Source organism: Mesoplodon densirostris, chromosome 8, assembly GCF_025265405.1.
Source record: "Mesoplodon densirostris isolate mMesDen1 chromosome 8, mMesDen1 primary haplotype, whole genome shotgun sequence".
NCBI lineage: Eukaryota > Metazoa > Chordata > Mammalia > Artiodactyla > Ziphiidae > Mesoplodon > Mesoplodon densirostris.
Window position 1 is genome coordinate 54511031 of NC_082668.1, and position 12996 is coordinate 54524026.

Genomic DNA, 12996 nt, shown 5'->3' on the forward strand with positions numbered 1-12996 from the left:
TTCTAGGTTCCACATATATGCATTAATATACAGTATATGTTTTTCTCTTTCTGACTTACTTCACTCTGTATGACAGTCTCTAGATCCATCGACATCTCAACAAATGACCCAGTTTCATTCCTTTGTATGGCTGAGTAGTATTCCATTTTATATATGTACCACATCTTTATCCATTCGTCTGTCTGTGGGCATTTAGGTTGCTTCCATTACGTGGTTATTGTAAATAGTGCTGCAATGAACATTGCGGTGAATGTGTCTTTTGGATTTATGGTTTTCTCTGGGTATATGCCCGGAAGTGGGATTGCTGGATCATATGCTAATTCTATTTTGAGTTTTCAAAGGAACCTCCATACTGCTCTCCATAGTGACTGTATCAATTTACATTCCCACCAATGGTGGAAGAGGGTTCCTTTTGTCCACACCCTCCCCAGCATTTGTTGTTTGTAGATTTTCTGATGATGCCCATTCTAACAGGTGAGGTGATATCTCACTGTAGTTTTGATTTGCATTTCTCTAATAATTAGTCATGTTGAGCAGCTTTTCATGTGTGTCTTGTCCATCTCTGCATCTTCTTTGAAGAAATGTCTATTTAGATCTTCTACCCATTTTTGTATTGGGTTGTTTGTTTTATATATATTAAGCTGCATGAGCTGTTTATATATATTGGAGATTAAACCTTTGTCCATTGATTCCTTTGCAAATATTTTCTCCCATTCTGAGGGTTGCCTTTTTCCATTCCCGTATTTTAGAAAAAAAATAAAGAAAAAGAAGCAGAACAGAAATGTGCGTAAAACATGCCTCTGGAAACTGTCGTTTTGAAATATGGACGTCTTTTGAATTTTTTGGTCGATATACGACCCCAGGATTTGTTTTCAGGGCCGGTGTCATTTACAGGCCTGCCAATTACTTTGAATATCTACTGACTATTAGCGCTGGGATTACAGCTGCTGTTGTGTGAAACGGCCACAAGGTGGCAGTATTTCTCCTTTACCAAATCTGGTTACTAGGGCAACAGAGCCTCAGTGGAAGTCGTGTTCTAGGTTGTAATTTAGAATGGAATGTGCCAGGAAAATGCCCCTTATGTTTGTCTCACGGCTTCTTGTTCATTTCTTTAATTTAATTTTTATTTTTTATCACAGCCAGTTTTTGATTACAATGTTTGGGTTGTTTTAGGTGTGCAAGATGTGGTTCTTTTACACATATACATATGTCTGTTCTTCCTGGGATCCTTTTCCCATGTACGTTACGACAGAATGCTGAGTAGTCTTCTCTTGGTATTCCGTAGGTGTTTGGTGATTCTATATTTCACCTGTGTTTGTATATGTCGGTTAACCCCAATATCCTAATGTATCCAATCCTCACACCTTTCCATTGGCGAAACATAAGTTTGTTTAATGAATCTGTGATTGCCCTTCTCTGTGGAAATATCTTCACTGGTATCAAGTTTTAGGTAACACCTATAAGTGATATCATACGATATGTGTCTTTCTCTTTCTGACTTACTACAAGTCACGTGATTACCTCTAGACTCATCTACGGTGCTGCAAATGGCATTGTGTCCTTTTTTTCCTTGGCTACTATTCTGTCTGTACATGTACCAGTTCGTCTTTGTCCACTCATCTGTTGATGGACTTTTTGGTTGCTTCCATGTCATGGCTATTGTAATGCTGCGGCAATGCACATTTGCCTGCCTGTGTCTTTCCAATTCTGTCTTCTTAGGGTATAGGCCCAGGAGTGGGCCTGCTGGATCATATGGTAGCAAAATGTTTACCTTGTGGAGGCACCTCCATTCTGTTCTCATTAGTGTCTCTTACCAGGATACGTCCCACTTAAAGTTGAAGTTATGGTCTTCTCCACAACACCTTCAGCGTTTATTGTTTGTAGTATTTTTGCTGACGTTTATTCTGACTAGTGTGAGCTGATACCACTTTGTGGTTGGATTTGCATGCGTCTCATAATCCCTTGAAATTGAGCCTTCTCGCATGTCCTTTTTTTCTTCAAACTGTGAGTACAGCTTACCTCTTCAAATTGTTTTCGTGAAGTGTGTGTGACATTTAGAAATATTTTGGCCATTACCTCCCTCAAGATATTTTGAGGTCAGGTTTCAGTGACAGCCCTCCAGTATTGGTGCATATGAAGTGACCCTAAGTACAGGTTTTAAAGCTGCTGTTGCAGGTAATGCCCAGAGGGCGGCAGCATTTCTGCTTTTCCCAATCTGGTAACTAGGGAAACAGACCATCCTGGCAGTGGTGTTCCTCGGTTATATACTAGAGTGGAATGTGCCCCCAAAAGCTGATGTCTCCTTACTTATGTTTGCTTTATGAATTGAATTTATATTTTTCTTATTGGAGTCATATTCCATTGTGTACATGGACCACTTCTTCTTTGTGCATTCCTCTGTTGATGGACATTTTCGTAGCTTCCAAATATTGGCTATGTTAAATGTTCTGTAGTACAGGATTGCCAGCCTGTGTCTTTTTTTTGGGGGTCTACGTGGGCCTCTCGTTGCCGTGGACCCTCCCATTGCAGAGCACAGGCTCCAGACACGCAGGCCCAGCAGCCATAGCTCACGGGACCCGCGGCTCCACGGCATGTGGGATCTTCCGGAACCGGGGCATGAACCCGTGTCCCCTGCATTGGCAGGCGGACTCTGAACCACTGCGCCACCAGTGAAGCCCAGCCTGTGTCTTTTTGATTCTCATCCCCTCAGGCGATAGGCCCAGCAGTGGGTATGCTTGATTGAATGGTAGCTCAGTATTTACCTTTCCAAGGCACCTCATTTTTGTTTTCATTACTGGCTCTTACAATGTCCCACGTTGAACCGAGGGTAGGCATTTCTCCCAAACCCCTTCAGCGTTTATTGTTTGCAGGATTTTTGCTGATGGCCATTCTGACTGGTGTGAGCTGATAGGTTTTTGTAATTTGGATTTGCATATCTTTAATTATTCCTAACGTTCAGCCTTTTTCCATGCCTTTTTAAATTTCTTGTACAGAAAAACAGAAAAAAAAACGGAGAGTACAATTAACCTCTTGAAATAGTCTTCTTGGATGGTTGCCCTCTTTTGAATTTTTTGGTCAATTTTCGACCCCAGGATTGTTTTTGAGGGCAGGTGTCATTCACAGGCCTGCAATGAGTGTGAATATTTAGTGACCATTAGCACTGGGTTTAAAGCTGCTGTTGTGGGAAATGGCCACAAGGTGGCGTTAGTTCTCCATTCCCAAATCTGGTTACTAGGGCAGCAGAGCCTTTCTGGGACCAACGGAATACAGAAGAAGGCATCATTGAAATCTAATACAGAAAACCATGTCATGGTGGATGGTAGAATGACCAGCAGGGTGTAGGAATTAGGAACTACTGGATGTATATCCTCAGTGACTTCACTGACTGTCCTGACATCCTTTACCAGGTCCCCAGCAGCCCACGGGGCTGACGTGGTCAGGGCAATGCCAGGTTATGGAGCTCACCTGCGCAACTACCCAGCAGCCCATGGGGCTCTCGTGGTCAGGCCCCTCCCAGGATATGGGGCTCACCTGGGCAGGTCCCCAGCAGCCCACGGGGCTCTCATGGTCAGGCCCCTCCCAGGTTATGGAGCTCACCTGCGCAACTACCCAGCAGCGCATGGGGCTCTCGTGATCAGGTCCCTCCCAGGATACGTAGCTCCCGTGGGCAGGTAGGACAGCAGGGCTGGGAACACAGGAATCGTGCACATAGCCCTCATTTCACAGCATCCCAGATGGCCTGTCTCTCAGAGCTGACACAGAGCCCCTCAGAGCAGGACTTGAACTAACAAACAGCATCTCCGACAGGTCTGTGACCCTGGGCGTCACTCTGTGCGGCCTCCCTCTGCCTGGTCTTCCAGAGACTTCCACTGCAGACGGGGCACCAGGCCTCTGTCTCCACCCATCACCCCTCCTCTCCCTGACTCCTGGGTTCCTCTCATTAAGAGAGTGTCTTCTTGAAGTTGTCTCCCACTCATGGGCCAGATAAAATGATTAGAAAACAAGCCGGAGCTGCAGCCCCTTGTCTATCCTGACTCTTAGGAGCCCACACCTGTTCCTTGGACCTGGCCAGTTCAGCGAGGTCCATTTTCTGCAATGTGAGCCCCTGAGGTTTGAGGATTGGCTGAGCTGGGCAGCCTGACCCCTGCCGGCCAGCCCTGCCCAGGTGTGCCTGTGTTGAGGTCAATATAAACACCACTCCAGGCAGCAAGAGGCACTGCAGGTATGCCTGACGCCATATTCTCTGTCCCGTCAGCAGTCTCGGGGCTGTGCTGGTGGGAGGGTGTGAGGGGCCACGGCTTTGTGGGTGGTCCGGTGTGAGTGGGGCTCTGCTGGAGATTCTGCAGGAGTTGCCAGGCTGCCACCTGCTAAAGAAGAGGATGTGTCACCCATACCTTCGGCTGGAATTTCTCCCCGGGCAGAGGTGAGGAAGGAAAAAAGCAGTGGGGGCCGGTACAGGAGGGCTATCTCAGGCAGGGAAATGGAAAGCTTCCAGAAGAGCGCCCGGGGCCAGGAGCATCCTGGCTGGCCTGCAGGCACCAAGTCGGCCTGCGTGCTGTCGCTGGTGTGGCTCCACGGCCCTTCCTCTAGGCTTTCGAGTCCTTGTACATATTCAGGTGTTTTACCTGGGAAGGGTGGGAACAGTTCAGCAGCAGCTGGCCTGGGGCTCATCTCACGTTTACTCACAGACCCCTCGGCATGGTCCCCCAGCTTTGCAATGAGGACGTTCCTTGTGGGGGGCCTGCTGGCTGCATGGGAGATGATTCCCCACCTCTGACGAACTTCAGAATTGTTTACCACTGGAGCAAGTGCCCTGATAGCGTTTTCCTCTGTATAACTGGTGCATTCTGGTTTTTTTTTTTCTTTTTTGGTTCAAGGTAGATTTCATTTCTCTTTCATGTATTTACAGATATAAGCATGGAAATAATTCATTCATATAAATATATCTGTGTGAAGGGAGGAACTTTTTTCTGCTTTATTTTTAAATTTTATTTTTTTAATCTTGAAATTTAATTTTATTTATTTTTTTATACAGCAGGTTATTATTAGTTATCTATTTTATACATATACATGTATACAGGTCAATCCCAATCTCCCAACTCATCCCACCACCACCAACCCGTGGCTTCCCCCCCTTGGTGTCCATACGTTTGTTCTCTACCTCTGTGTCTCTGTTTCTGCCCTGCAAACCGGTTCATCTCTACCATTTTTCTAGGTTCCACATATATGCATTAATATACAGTATATGTTTTTCTCTTTCTGACTTACTTCACTCTGTATGACAGTCTCTAGATCCATCGACATCTCAACAAATGACCCAGTTTCATTCCTTTGTATGGCTGAGTAGTATTCCATTTTATATATGTACCACATCTTTATCCATTCGTCTGTCTGTGGGCATTTAGGTTGCTTCCATTACGTGGTTATTGTAAATAGTGCTGCAATGAACATTGCGGTGAATGTGTCTTTTGGATTTATGGTTTTCTCTGGGTATATGCCCGGAAGTGGGATTGCTGGATCATATGCTAATTCTATTTTGAGTTTTCAAAGGAACCTCCATACTGCTCTCCATAGTGACTGTATCAATTTACATTCCCACCAATGGTGGAAGAGGGTTCCTTTTGTCCACACCCTCCCCAGCATTTGTTGTTTGTAGATTTTCTGATGATGCCCATTCTAACAGGTGAGGTGATATCTCACTGTAGTTTTGATTTGCATTTCTCTAATAATTAGTCATGTTGAGCAGCTTTTCATGTGCGTCTTGTCCATCTCTGCATCTTCTTTGAAGAAATGTCTATTTAGATCTTCTACCCATTTTTGTATTGGGTTGTTTGTTTTATATATATTAAGCTGCATGAGCTGTTTATATATATTGGAGATTAAACCTTTGTCCATTGATTCCTTTGCAAATATTTTCTCCCATTCTGAGGGTTGCCTTTTTCCATTCCCGTATTTTAGAAAAAAAAATAAAGAAAAAGAAGCAGAACAGAAATGTGCGTAAAACATGCCTCTGGAAACTGTCGTTTTGAAATATGGACGTCTTTTGAATTTTTTGGTCGATATACGACCCCAGGATTTGTTTTCAGGGCCGGTGTCATTTACAGGCCTGCCAATTACTTTGAATATCTACTGACTATTAGCGCTGGGATTACAGCTGCTGTTGTGTGAAACGGCCACAAGGTGGCAGTATTTCTCCTTTACCAAATCTGGTTACTAGGGCAACAGAGCCTCAGTGGAAGTCGTGTTCTAGGTTGTAATTTAGAATGGAATGTGCCAGGAAAATGCCCCTTATGTTTGTCTCACGGCTTCTTGTTCATTTCTTTAATTTAATTTTTATTTTTTATCACAGCCAGTTTTTGATTACAATGTTTGGGTTGTTTTAGGTGTGCAAGATGTGGTTCTTTTACACATATACATATGTCTGTTCTTCCTGGGATCCTTTTCCCATGTACGTTACGACAGAATGCTGAGTAGTCTTCTCTTGGTATTCTGTAGGTGTTTGGTGATTCTATATTTCACCTGTGTTTGTATATGTCTGTTAACCCCAATATCCTAATGTATCCAATCCTCACACCTTTCCATTGGCGAAACATAAGTTTGTTTAATGAATCTGTGATTGCCCTTCTCTGTGGAAATATCTTCACTGGTATCAAGTTTTAGGTAACACCTATAAGTGATATCATACGATATGTGTCTTTCTCTTTCTGACTTACTACAAGTCACGTGATTACCTCTAGACTCATCTACGGTGCTGCAAATGGCATTGTGTCCTTTTTTTCCTTGGCTACTATTCTGTCTGTACATGTACCAGTTCGTCTTTGTCCACTCATCTGTTGATGGACTTTTTGGTTGCTTCCATGTCATGGCTATTGTAATGCTGCGGCAATGCACATTTGCCTGCCTGTGTCTTTCCAATTCTGTCTTCTTAGGGTATAGGCCCAGGAGTGGGCCTGCTGGATCATATGGTAGCAAAATGTTTACCTTGTGGAGGCACCTCCATTCTGTTCTCATTAGTGTCTCTTACCAGGATACGTCCCACTTAAAGTTGAAGTTATGGTCTTCTCCACAACACCTTCAGCGTTTATTGTTTGTAGTATTTTTGCTGACGTTTATTCTGACTAGTGTGAGCTGATACCACTTTGTGGTTGGATTTGCATGCGTCTCATAATCCCTTGAAATTGAGCCTTCTCGCATGTCCTTTTTTTCTTCAAACTGTGAGTACAGCTTACCTCTTCAAATTGTTTTCGTGAAGTGTGTGTGACATTTAGAAATATTTTGGCCATTACCTCCCTCAAGATATTTTGAGGTCAGGTTTCAGTGACAGCCCTCCAGTATTGGTGCATATGAAGTGACCCTAAGTACAGGTTTTAAAGCTGCTGTTGCAGGTAATGCCCAGAGGGCGGCAGCATTTCTGCTTTTCCCAATCTGGTAACTAGGGAAACAGACCATCCTGGCAGTGGTGTTCCTCGGTTATATACTAGAGTGGAATGTGCCCCCAAAAGCTGATGTCTCCTTACTTATGTTTGCTTTATGAATTGAATTTATATTTTTCTTATTGGAGTCATATTCCATTGTGTACATGGACCACTTCTTCTTTGTGCATTCCTCTGTTGATGGACATTTTCGTAGCTTCCAAATATTGGCTATGTTAAATGTTCTGTAGTACAGGATTGCCAGCCTGTGTCTTTTTTTTTTGGGTCTACGTGGGCCTCTCGTTGCCGTGGACCCTCCCATTGCAGAGCACAGGCTCCGGACACGCAGGCCCAGCAGCCATAGCTCACGGGACCCGCGGCTCCACGGCATGTGGGATCTTCCGGAACCGGGGCATGAACCCGTGTCCCCTGCATTGGCAGGCGGACTCTGAACCACTGCGCCACCAGTGAAGCCCAGCCTGTGTCTTTTTGATTCTCATCCCCTCAGGCGATAGGCCCAGCAGTGGGTATGCTTGATTGAATGGTAGCTCAGTATTTACCTTTCCAAGGCACCTCATTTTTGTTTTCATTACTGGCTCTTACAATGTCCCACGTTGAACCGAGGGTAGGCATTTCTCCCAAACCCCTTCAGCGTTTATTGTTTGCAGGATTTTTGCTGATGGCCATTCTGACTGGTGTGAGCTGATAGGTTTTTGTAATTTGGATTTGCATATCTTTAATTATTCCTAACGTTCAGCCTTTTTCCATGCCTTTTTAAATTTCTTGTACAGAAAAACAGAAAAAAAACGGAGAGTACAATTAACCTCTTGAAATAGTCTTCTTGGATGGTTGCCCTCTTTTGAATTTTTTGGTCAATTTTCGACCCCAGGATTGTTTTTGAGGGCAGGTGTCATTCACAGGCCTGCAATGAGTGTGAATATTTAGTGACCATTAGCACTGGGTTTAAAGCTGCTGTTGTGGGAAATGGCCACAAGGTGGCGTTAGTTCTCCATTCCCAAATCTGGTTACTAGGGCAGCAGAGCCTTTCTGGGACCAACGGAATACAGAAGAAGGCATCATTGAAGTCTAATACAGAAAACCATGTCATGGTGGATGGTAGAATGACCAGCAGGGTGTAGGAATTAGGAACTACTGGATGTATATCCTCAGTGACTTCACTGACTGTCCTGACATCCTTTACCAGGTCCCCAGCAGCCCACGGGGCTGACGTGGTCAGGGCAATGCCAGGTTATGGAGCTCACCTGCGCAACTACCCAGCAGCCCATGGGGCTCTCGTGGTCAGGCCCCTCCCAGGATATGGGGCTCACCTGGGCAGGTCCCCAGCAGCCCACGGGGCTCTCATGGTCAGGCCCCTCCCAGGTTATGGAGCTCACCTGTGCAACTACCCAGCAGCGCATGGGGCTCTCGTGATCAGGTCCCTCCCAGGATACGTAGCTCCCGTGGGCAGGTAGGACAGCAGGGCTGGGAACACAGGAATCATGCACATAGCCCTCATTTCACAGCATCCCAGATGGCCTGTCTCTCAGAGCTGACACAGAGCACCTCAGAGCAGGACTTGAACTAACAAACAGCATCTCCGACAGGTCTGTGACCCTGGGCGTCACTCTGTGCGGCCTCCCTCTGCCTGGTCTTCCAGAGACTTCCACTGCAGACGGGGACCAGGCCTCTGTCTCCACCCATCACCCCTCCTCTCCCTGACTCCTGGGTTCCTCTCATTAAGAGAGTGTCTTCTTGAAGTTGTCTCCCACTCATGGGCCAGATAAAATGATTAGAAAACAAGCCGGAGCTGCAGCCCCTTGTCTATCCTGACTCTTAGGAGCCCACACCTGTTCCTTGGACCTGGCCAGTTCAGCGAGGTCCATTTTCTGCAATGTGAGCCCCTGAGGTTTGAGGATTGGCTGAGCTGGGCAGCCTGACCCCTGCCGGCCAGCCCTGCCCAGGTGTGCCTGTGTTGAGGTCAATATAAACACCACTCCAGGCAGCAAGAGGCACTGCAGGTATGCCTGACGCCATATTCTCTGTCCCGTCAGCAGTCTCGGGGCTGTGCTGGTGGGAGGGTGTGAGGGGCCACGGCTTTGTGGGTGGTCCGGTGTGAGTGGGGCTCTGCTGGAGATTCTGCAGGAGTTGCCAGGCTGCCACCTGCTAAAGAAGAGGATGTGTCACCCATACCTTCGGCTGGAATTTCTCCCCGGGCAGAGGTGAGGAAGGAAAAAAGCAGTGGGGGCCGGTACAGGAGGGCTATCTCAGGCAGGGAAATGGAAAGCTTCCAGAAGAGCGCCCGGGGCCAGGAGCATCCTGGCTGGCCTGCAGGCACCAAGTCGGCCTGCGTGCTGTCGCTGGTGTGGCTCCACGGCCCTTCCTCTAGGCTTTCGAGTCCTTGTACATATTCAGGTGTTTTACCTGGGAAGGGTGGGAACAGTTCAGCAGCAGCTGGCCTGGGGCTCATCTCACGTTTACTCACAGACCCCTCGGCATGGTCCCCCAGCTTTGCAATGAGGACGTTCCTTGTGGGGGGCCTGCTGGCTGCATGGGAGATGATTCCCCACCTCTGACGAACTTCAGAATTGTTTACCACTGGAGCAAGTGCCCTGATAGCGTTTTCCTCTGTATAACTGGTGCATTCTGGTTTTTTTTTTCTTTTTTGGTTCAAGGTAGATTTCATTTCTCTTTCATGTATTTACAGATATAAGCATGGAAATAATTCATTCATATAAATATATCTGTGTGAAGGGAGGAACTTTTTTCTGCTTTATTTTTAAATTTTATTTTTTTAATCTTGAAATTTAATTTTATTTATTTTTTTATACAGCAAGTTATTATTAGTTATCTATTTTATACATATACATGTATACAGGTCAATCCCAATCTCCCAACTCATCCCACCACCACCAACCCGTGGCTTCCCCCCCTTGGTGTCCATACGTTTGTTCTCTACCTCTGTGTCTCTGTTTCTGCCCTGCAAACCGGTTCATCTCTACCATTTTTCTAGGTTCCACATATATGCATTAATATACAGTATATGTTTTTCTCTTTCTGACTTACTTCACTCTGTATGACAGTCTCTAGATCCATCGACGTCTCAACAAATGACCCAGTTTCATTCCTTTGTATGGCTGAGTAGTATTCCATTTTATATATGTACCACATCTTTATCCATTCGTCTGTCTGTGGGCATTTAGGTTGCTTCCATTACGTGGTTATTGTAAATAGTGCTGCAATGAACATTGCGGTGAATGTGTCTTTTGGATTTATGGTTTTCTCTGGGTATATGCCCGGAAGTGGGATTGCTGGATCATATGCTAATTCTATTTTGAGTTTTCAAAGGAACCTCCATACTGCTCTCCATAGTGACTGTATCAATTTACATTCCCACCAATGGTGGAAGAGGGTTCCTTTTGTCCACACCCTCCCCAGCATTTGTTGTTTGTAGATTTTCTGATGATGCCCATTCTAACAGGTGAGGTGATATCTCACTGTAGTTTTGATTTGCATTTCTCTAATAATTAGTCATGTTGAGCAGCTTTTCATGTGTGTCTTGTCCATCTCTGCATCTTCTTTGAAGAAATGTCTATTTAGATCTTCTACCCATTTTTGTATTGGGTTGTTTGTTTTATATATATTAAGCTGCATGAGCTGTTTATATATATTGGAGATTAAACCTTTGTCCATTGATTCCTTTGCAAATATTTTCTCCCATTCTGAGGGTTGCCTTTTTCCATTCCCGTATTTTAGAAAAAAAATAAAGAAAAAGAAGCAGAACAGAAATGTGCGTAAAACATGCCTCTGGAAACTGTCGTTTTGAAATATGGACGTCTTTTGAATTTTTTGGTCGATATACGACCCCAGGATTTGTTTTCAGGGCCGGTGTCATTTACAGGCCTGCCAATTACTTTGAATATCTACTGACTATTAGCGCTGGGATTACAGCTGCTGTTGTGTGAAACGGCCACAAGGTGGCAGTATTTCTCCTTTACCAAATCTGGTTACTAGGGCAACAGAGCCTCAGTGGAAGTCGTGTTCTAGGTTGTAATTTAGAATGGAATGTGCCAGGAAAATGCCCCTTATGTTTGTCTCACGGCTTCTTGTTCATTTCTTTAATTTTTATTTTTTATCACAGCCAGTTTGATTACAATGTTTGGGTTGTTTTAGGTGTGCAAGATGTGGTTCTTTTACACATATACATGTGTCTGTTCTTCCTGGGATCCTTTTCCCATGTACGTTATGACAGAATGCTGAGTAGTCTTCTCTTGGTATTCCGTAGGTGTTTGGTGATTCTATATTTCACCTGTGTTTGTATATGTCTGTTAACCCCAATATCCTAATGTATCCAATCCTCACACCTTTCCATTGGCGAAACATAAGTTTGTTTAATGAATCTGTGATTGCCCTTCTCTGTGGAAATATCTTCACTGGTATCAAGTTTTAGGTAACACCTATAAGTGATATCATACGATATGTGTCTTTCTCTTTCTGACTTACTACAAGTCACGTGATTACCTCTAGACTCATCTACGGTGCTGCAAATGGCATTGTGTCCTTTTTTTCCTTGGCTACTATTCTGTCTGTACATGTACCAGTTCGTCTTTGTCCACTCATCTGTTGATGGACTTTTTGGTTGCTTCCATGTCATGGCTATTGTAATGCTGCGGCAATGCACATTTGCCTGCCTGTGTCTTTCCAATTCTGTCTTCTTAGGGTATAGGCCCAGGAGTGGGCCTGCTGGATCATATGGTAGCAAAATGTTTACCTTGTGGAGGCACCTCCATTCTGTTCTCATTAGTGTCTCTTACCAGGATACGTCCCACTTAAAGTTGAAGTTATGGTCTTCTCCACAACACCTTCAGCGTTTATTGTTTGTAGTATTTTTGCTGACGTTTATTCTGACTAGTGTGAGCTGATACCACTTTGTGGTTGGATTTGCATGCGTCTCATAATCCCTTGAAATTGAGCCTTCTCGCATGTCCTTTTTTTCTTCAAACTGTGAGTACAGCTTACCTCTTCAAATTGTTTTCGTGAAGTGTGTGTGACATTTAGAAATATTTTGGCCATTACCTCCCTCAAGATATTTTGAGGTCAGGTTTCAGTGACAGCCCTCCAGTATTGGTGCATATGAAGTGACCCTAAGTACAGGTTTTAAAGCTGCTGTTGCAGGTAATGCCCAGAGGGCGGCAGCATTTCTGCTTTTCCCAATCTGGTAACTAGGGAAACAGACCATCCTGGCAGTGGTGTTCCTCGGTTATATACTAGAGTGGAATGTGCCCCCAAAAGCTGATGTCTCCTTACTTATGTTTGCTTTATGAATTGAATTTATATTTTTCTTATTGGAGTCATATTCCATTGTGTACATGGACCACTTCTTCTTTGTGCATTCCTCTGTTGATGGACATTTTCGTAGCTTCCAAATATTGGCTATGTTAAATGTTCTGTAGTACAGGATTGCCAGCCTGTGTCTTTTTTTTGGGGGTCTACGTGGGCCTCTCGTTGCCGTGGACCCTCCCATTGCAGAGCACAGGCTCCAGACACGCAGGCCCAGCAGCCATAGCTCACGGGACCCGCGGCTCCA